This window comes from Rattus norvegicus, chromosome 16 (genome assembly GCF_021556685.1).
Source record: "Rattus norvegicus strain SHRSP/BbbUtx chromosome 16, alternate assembly SHRSP_T2T, whole genome shotgun sequence".
Lineage (NCBI taxonomy): Eukaryota > Metazoa > Chordata > Mammalia > Rodentia > Muridae > Rattus > Rattus norvegicus.
In genome coordinates, this window is record NC_141549.1 from 8,065,443 (window position 1) to 8,071,442 (window position 6,000).

Sequence of the window (6,000 nt, forward strand, 5' to 3'; positions counted from 1 at the left end):
GGATGGGAGATGCCTTCAAAAGGGCCACTCACCAATAGCATCTTGAATACCTGGTTATCAGGTTCTCCCTCAAAGGGGACTCTCGGTAGCACACCATAGTATCTCTTGATATTTTGGTCATTGTAGTCTTCTTTGACCCTAACAGTGCTTGGACTCTTTGTTCATTTGTCTTTGAGAGAAGTCATTGCTTTAATTCTGGTCGGGATTGAAAGAGCCAAGCAGGTCAGGGCCCTACTACACACTCTGCTGCACCCCTGGCTAGCAGAATACTAGCTGCTCTGGCATGCGTGATAGATGAATATGGGAAATCGGCAATGCTTTTGTGGTTGTAGAGTTGATCTGACAGTGACTAAATATGTCTTAAGCAACTGGAATGGCCCCTAAACTACAGCCTAAGGATTTGGAAGTACTTGTTCTGGCCTCAGATATGACGTGAAAGGCTGTGGAGAGGCTGACACCCTGAGACCTTCCAAGGCTGCCTGAGAGACCCTCACATCTCTGTTCATGCTCTGGATAAGGCAGCTACCTGTAGTCTTTCTTTTTATAGATCTCATAGGCTTGGAGGGCAAACAACTCAGGGCCATGACAAAGAGAACTATCTTAGTACAAACACCTAGGAAATGGAGTCAAGACTGTGGGGACCACTAGATATACTGGCCTTGGGGGATGAGCTGTACAAGTCTGTGACTGGCACCTCAGGGCTCTTTAAGTTCTATGTGTTGACCTAGCAGAGGCATTACCAGCTATAGCTGTTGTCTGTGTTCTACTGTCTGGGGCAAACCCAACCTAGAGGTCCTTGGGCGAGTAGTGCTGTGTAGTATCGGGGCCAGGCTGGAGGGAAGCACTGTCATGGTGCTGGCAGTTGACTCTTTAGTATTGGTTTAAAATATATTTGTTAATGGTGATAGATGCTTGCTAATGGTGATGTCATATTCTCATTTGACACAGGGACATTCATTGAGGCTGGGAATGTGAAAGAAATAGCTCAGTTATAGGTGGAAGGGTATTCCCACCTTCACCCTCACCCTCCTCTCTTTCTTTGTGGTATGAGGAAGCACATCTGGATGACATCCATGCAGTCTCTGCCCCAAACCACATCCAGTCCATTCATACCCACAGAAACCAGCAGGCTGGTTTCTTTCAAATCCTTTCTATGCAGTTGCTATGGTAGATGCAAAGCTCGTCACTAGTGTCAAGAAGGAATACTAGACCTTCCATCAGATTGATCATGCTTGGCCCTGAGTGTGGGAACATCCCAGGTAAAGGATGGCCTGCTGTTCACTCCAGACTTTTGAGTCTTCAGACACCTCAATCTAGGGTCTCAGAACATTTGCCCTGAGGCCTTTGACATCAAAGGAAAGATAAAACTAGACAAATACTTCTTGTTCTTGTTTTCTTCTTCCTCTTCCTCTTCCTCTTCCTCTTCCTTTTCTTCTTCTTCTTCTTCTTCTTCTTCTTCTTCTTCTTCTTCTTCTTCTTCTTCTTCTTCCTCTTCTTCCTCTTCTTCCTCTTCTTCCTCTTCTTCCTCTTCTTCCTCTTCTTCCTCTTCTTCTCCCTCTCCTGTTCCTCCCTCTCCTCCTCCTCTTTCTTTCTCGGGTTCTCATTATGTAGCCTTGGCTGGCCTAGAACTCACTGTGTAGATCAAGCTGGCCTTGAATTCACAGAGATCCACACTGTCTCCCCATGCTGGGATTAAAGACATGTGCTCCAGTGGTTTGCTATGTATATATCTCTCCTGAGAGATAGCAGAGGACAGCTATAGGTAACTCCTCTGTTTTAGTGGTATGTCATATGTGTGCCATGACCTATGGAAGGTTGGATGGATTGCTTAAGTTTCTGTGCTCTAAGAAGCTGTGATGTTTTATATATGCTTGGCCTTGGGATTGGTCCTCTTAGGAGGTGTGGCCTTGTTGAAGTAGATGTGTTACTGCAGGCGTGGGCTTAAGACCCTCACCCTAGCTGCCTGGAAATCAGTCTTCCACTAGCAGCCTTCAGATGAAGACATAGAACCCTTAGCTCTGCCTTCATCATGCCTGCCTGGATGCTGCTATGCTCCCTCCTTGATGATGATGAACTGAACCTCTGAACCTGTAATTCAGCCCCAATTAAATATTCTCCTTTATAAAAGTTGGCTTGGTCATGGTGTCTGTTCATGGCAGTAAAACCCAACTAAGATAGAAGTCTGTTTGAATGGTGGAAGAAAAGGGTTCCAGGCAGCTCACAAAGGAGACAGGAATCCTCTTGTCCTGAGACAATCATCTCAGCCATTCAAATCAAACCCCATGTCCTAGAAGAAATGGCTTCATTTCTACCAGAAGAGCACTCTAGGATTCAGAAGCTGAGGCTCTGGAGCCTCCCTCAGTTGAGCCCATGCTCAGTTTGAGGATGGAATACTTCCCTGGGTGTTAAACGCTTGGTCTCTAGCTTGTCACTGTGGCGGGTGTCTGAGTGGGAACTCAAAAGATATGGAAGCCAGTTGGGGGTATTTCTAGTCCTTCAAGTATGTCTTACCTCAGACTTAATTCTCTCTCTCTCTCTCTCTCTCTCTCTCTCTCTCTCTCTCTCTCCTCCCCTCCCCTCCCTCCCTCCCCCCCTCTCTGTCTCCTACTCCCCCCATCCTCCCTCCTACCCATTTTACAACAGAATATGATCCCAGCATGAAGTATGAACCTCATATTCTTATTGGAGGCCTGAAAACAATAAATTGTAGTGGAAAGCTGCCGTGACAGTGTCTTCGTTTACTTTCTAAAGACTGTGATCAAAAACTTTGAGAGAAAAAGGTTGGCTTTGTGTCCTGGTCACAGCTCATAGTGAAGGGAAATCAGGGAAGGAACTCAAGGTAGGAACCTGGAGGCAGGAACTGAAGTAGAAGCCATGGAAAAGCACTACTTACCGTTTTGCTTCTCATGGCTTGCTCAGCCCGCTTTGGCATACAACCCAGAACCGCCCACCCACAGTAGATTGTGCCCTCCCACATCAACCATCAATCAAGACAATGTTCCACCTACTTGCCTACAGTCCAATCTGATAGAGAAATTTTCTCAAGAGAGGCTCCCTTGCCCCAGATGATCCTGCTTTGTATCAAGGTGACAAAAAACTATATAACACATATGGTTAATACACATTTGCAACTTGAAAAGCTGTGGAAGCACCCAGGAGACAAGCCTGTGGGCATCTGGAAGAGTGTTTTCAGAGAGTTTTAGCTGAGGTGGGAGACCCATCATGACTGTGGGTAGCACCAGTGTGGCTGGGGTCCTGACCTGAATGAAAAGGAGAAAGAATGAAACAGAAGCTCCCATCTTCCTCTGCAGTTAACCTTGCTCAGTATCCCATAAAAGCTTATAAAATGGTAATTATTTAATTGCATATTTGATCTACACAGTATATTTTATGTATTGTATAATTATCACTATCATAATTAATGGTGGCTAATTCTTTTGTAATGGAAAGCAGTAGCATAAGGACTGCATAAAGATCTGTTCTATTTTGCTTCAAGATTAAGTTCAGAGGCTGGGAATGGAGTTCAGTTGGAGAGCACTGGCATTGTACATGTCAGGCACACATAGAGACACACACACACACACACACACACAGACACAGAGACACAGACAGACATACACATACACAGAGACACAGAGACATACACATACACATACACATACACAGAGACACACACACAGACACAGAGACACATACAGACACACATAGACACAGACAGACTCACACAGACACAGAGATACACACACACACAGTCACAGAGACACATACAGATACACACAGACACATACAGATACACACAGACACACATAGACACAGACAGACTCACACAGACACAGATACACAACAACACAGACACACACGCAGACACACTCAGGCACATACACACAAATGCAAACACACAGACACATACCCACACACATGGACACAGACAGACTCACACAGACACACATGCACAGACACACACAACACAGACTCACACAGACACACACAGATACACACGCACAGACAGACACATACAACACAGACACACTCAGGCACACATACACAAATGCAGACACACAGACATAACAGACAGACACACAGATTCACACACTCGCCTAGTAACTCTTTCCTTTTTATTCCCGTGGAAAGCAGATGGAGGGAGGTGAAGAACGGGTTCACGGGGCATCACTAAGTGTTCTCCAACACCAGCCATCATTCTCACCACCTGAGGGAAGACCATATACTCAGGATATTTGGCAGATGGTTTACAGTGCCTGAAGAAGATTCTCCCTACTTGTCAAAACCCCCCAAAGTCACAGGGGAGTAGGAAGTCACACAACTTACCAGTATTTCCTGGGTGACTATCAGGAAGGTCAGATCCTTTGGGGTCAGCCTCCTTTACAACAGAAGAAAGAAATCAAACATTTTACTGAATTAAACACATCTGGGTCAAGCAGCTCGGCAACAGGAAACTGATGGTGGCATCATAGAGAAGCCCCTCCCCCCATTTATTCTTTGCACGCTCAAGGAGCTTTCTTCAAGGTCACACTATATTTCAAGTTGGGTGACAAAGCTCCAACCATCGAGCTTGAGTTCCAGGTTCGGCAGAAGGGAAGTGGAAGGGCCATGAATGCTCTTCTGGGTGGGTTTCTAGTGGTCCCACAAACAGTTCACTTCCATTCAATCTGCCAGACTCAGTTACATGGTTACCATGCAAGTACAAGGGAGAGGGCCCGTGACATTTAACACTGCCTTTTCTCTTGGTTGAACAAACCAAGGCTCTGTGACTAGGGAGAAAGGGAGAATGATAATGGGTGGAGACAACCACTGTTTCCATTGTAGGACAAGCCATGTTTAGTCCTTTTTCAAGGAGCCTTTACTTACAGAGAGCTTACAGTGATGGCTGGAGCTCCAGGAGGGAGTGGGTACCTAGGGGTTTTGTGCTTTCAAAATGTGAAGTTCCTGATGTCCTGGGGTGACTGAGTCTGCTGGTGTTGGTCATCATGAGGAAGTTGGGGTTGGGGATGGGACTTCTAGATGAAGCAAGAAGATATAGTACATATGGGGTAGGTTGGTTGAGTCTTGGTTTCAAGCCCCGAAAGGCCTAAGCTCAGTTCCTCTTCTGCCGAGTGTAGTGACCAGCGTGGCATGCTGAGTTTCTGCTGGTATTGTGATCTCAAGCAGCTGCAGTAGGACTGTCCACTCTGTGAGCGTGGTAGGCTCCTTGGATCAAATTTGCCACAGACTGGGAAAGTGAGGAGTCAGAAAATACTGTCTGTATCATTTCCCTTTCTGCAGAACCTATCTGCCCGGAGCCTTACCAAGAACAGGGAGATGCATGTGATGAAAATGGGTGTGGTTCATCAGTACTTTACACTAGTGCTGAACCAGTTATGTGAGCGTTGCTGTGAACTGAGCTCCTGTGCGGGCCCCAGTGGGTCAGATCAACATGGCGTCCCCCATGCCAAGTACCATATAACTGAGCTTTAAGCTTTAAACTGTCGATCCCTCCACACACCAGTTTTTCCTGAAAACACAAGGCCCATGGCTATAATTCAGAAAGATCTTGTTCTGTCTACGAAGAAAAGCGCCATCTGTCTTAGCCTTCTCAGCAAGATGCTCTTGGGAACTTGGAAAGAGCCAATCTACTTTTAAAGTTTAAAATTATTTTTATTTTTTGCCTTCACCATTCTTCCTACTCTGACGAGCCAGGTATCTATTGTACTTTAGTAAAGAATCATAAATAAAATTCTCAGACCTTTAAACGGTGGTAATCATGTCTTTAGACACAAAGACTCAATCCTAGAGAAAGTCAGTGGGCGAAAGGAGTCTTCTTGTCTACGTGGATCTCCCAGATCCTACAGGTCAACCAGCACTTCATTTTGCAGTTTGGTTAAAGGGCCTGGATCCTGAGAATGTGAGACTGTGGGTGTGGGGTGAGCCTCTCTCCTATGATGGGGTAGTCTGAATAGCTGCTTCCTGGTGGAGGTGCATGGCCAGGTGAAATGGCCCAAACAG

General features: G+C 45.9%; 1 long non-coding RNA gene across 16 annotated transcripts in view; it reads left to right on the forward strand.

The window, feature by feature from the left end:
- The window catches only part of LOC102547142 (uncharacterized), a 33,896-nt gene extending 31,171 nt beyond the window's left edge, over nucleotides 1-2,725 (forward strand). For 14 of the 16 annotated variants that reach the window (XR_015640211.1, XR_015640208.1, XR_015640210.1 and 11 more), the window contains one exon: nucleotides 2,644-2,721. This is a non-coding gene — a long non-coding RNA (uncharacterized LOC102547142). Of the gene's footprint in view, nucleotides 1-2,643 lie in introns of all 16 variants that reach the window. The other 2 variants (XR_015640205.1, XR_015640213.1) reach the window with 1 other exon arrangement.
- The last annotated feature ends 3,275 nt before the right edge of the window (nucleotides 2,726-6,000 follow it).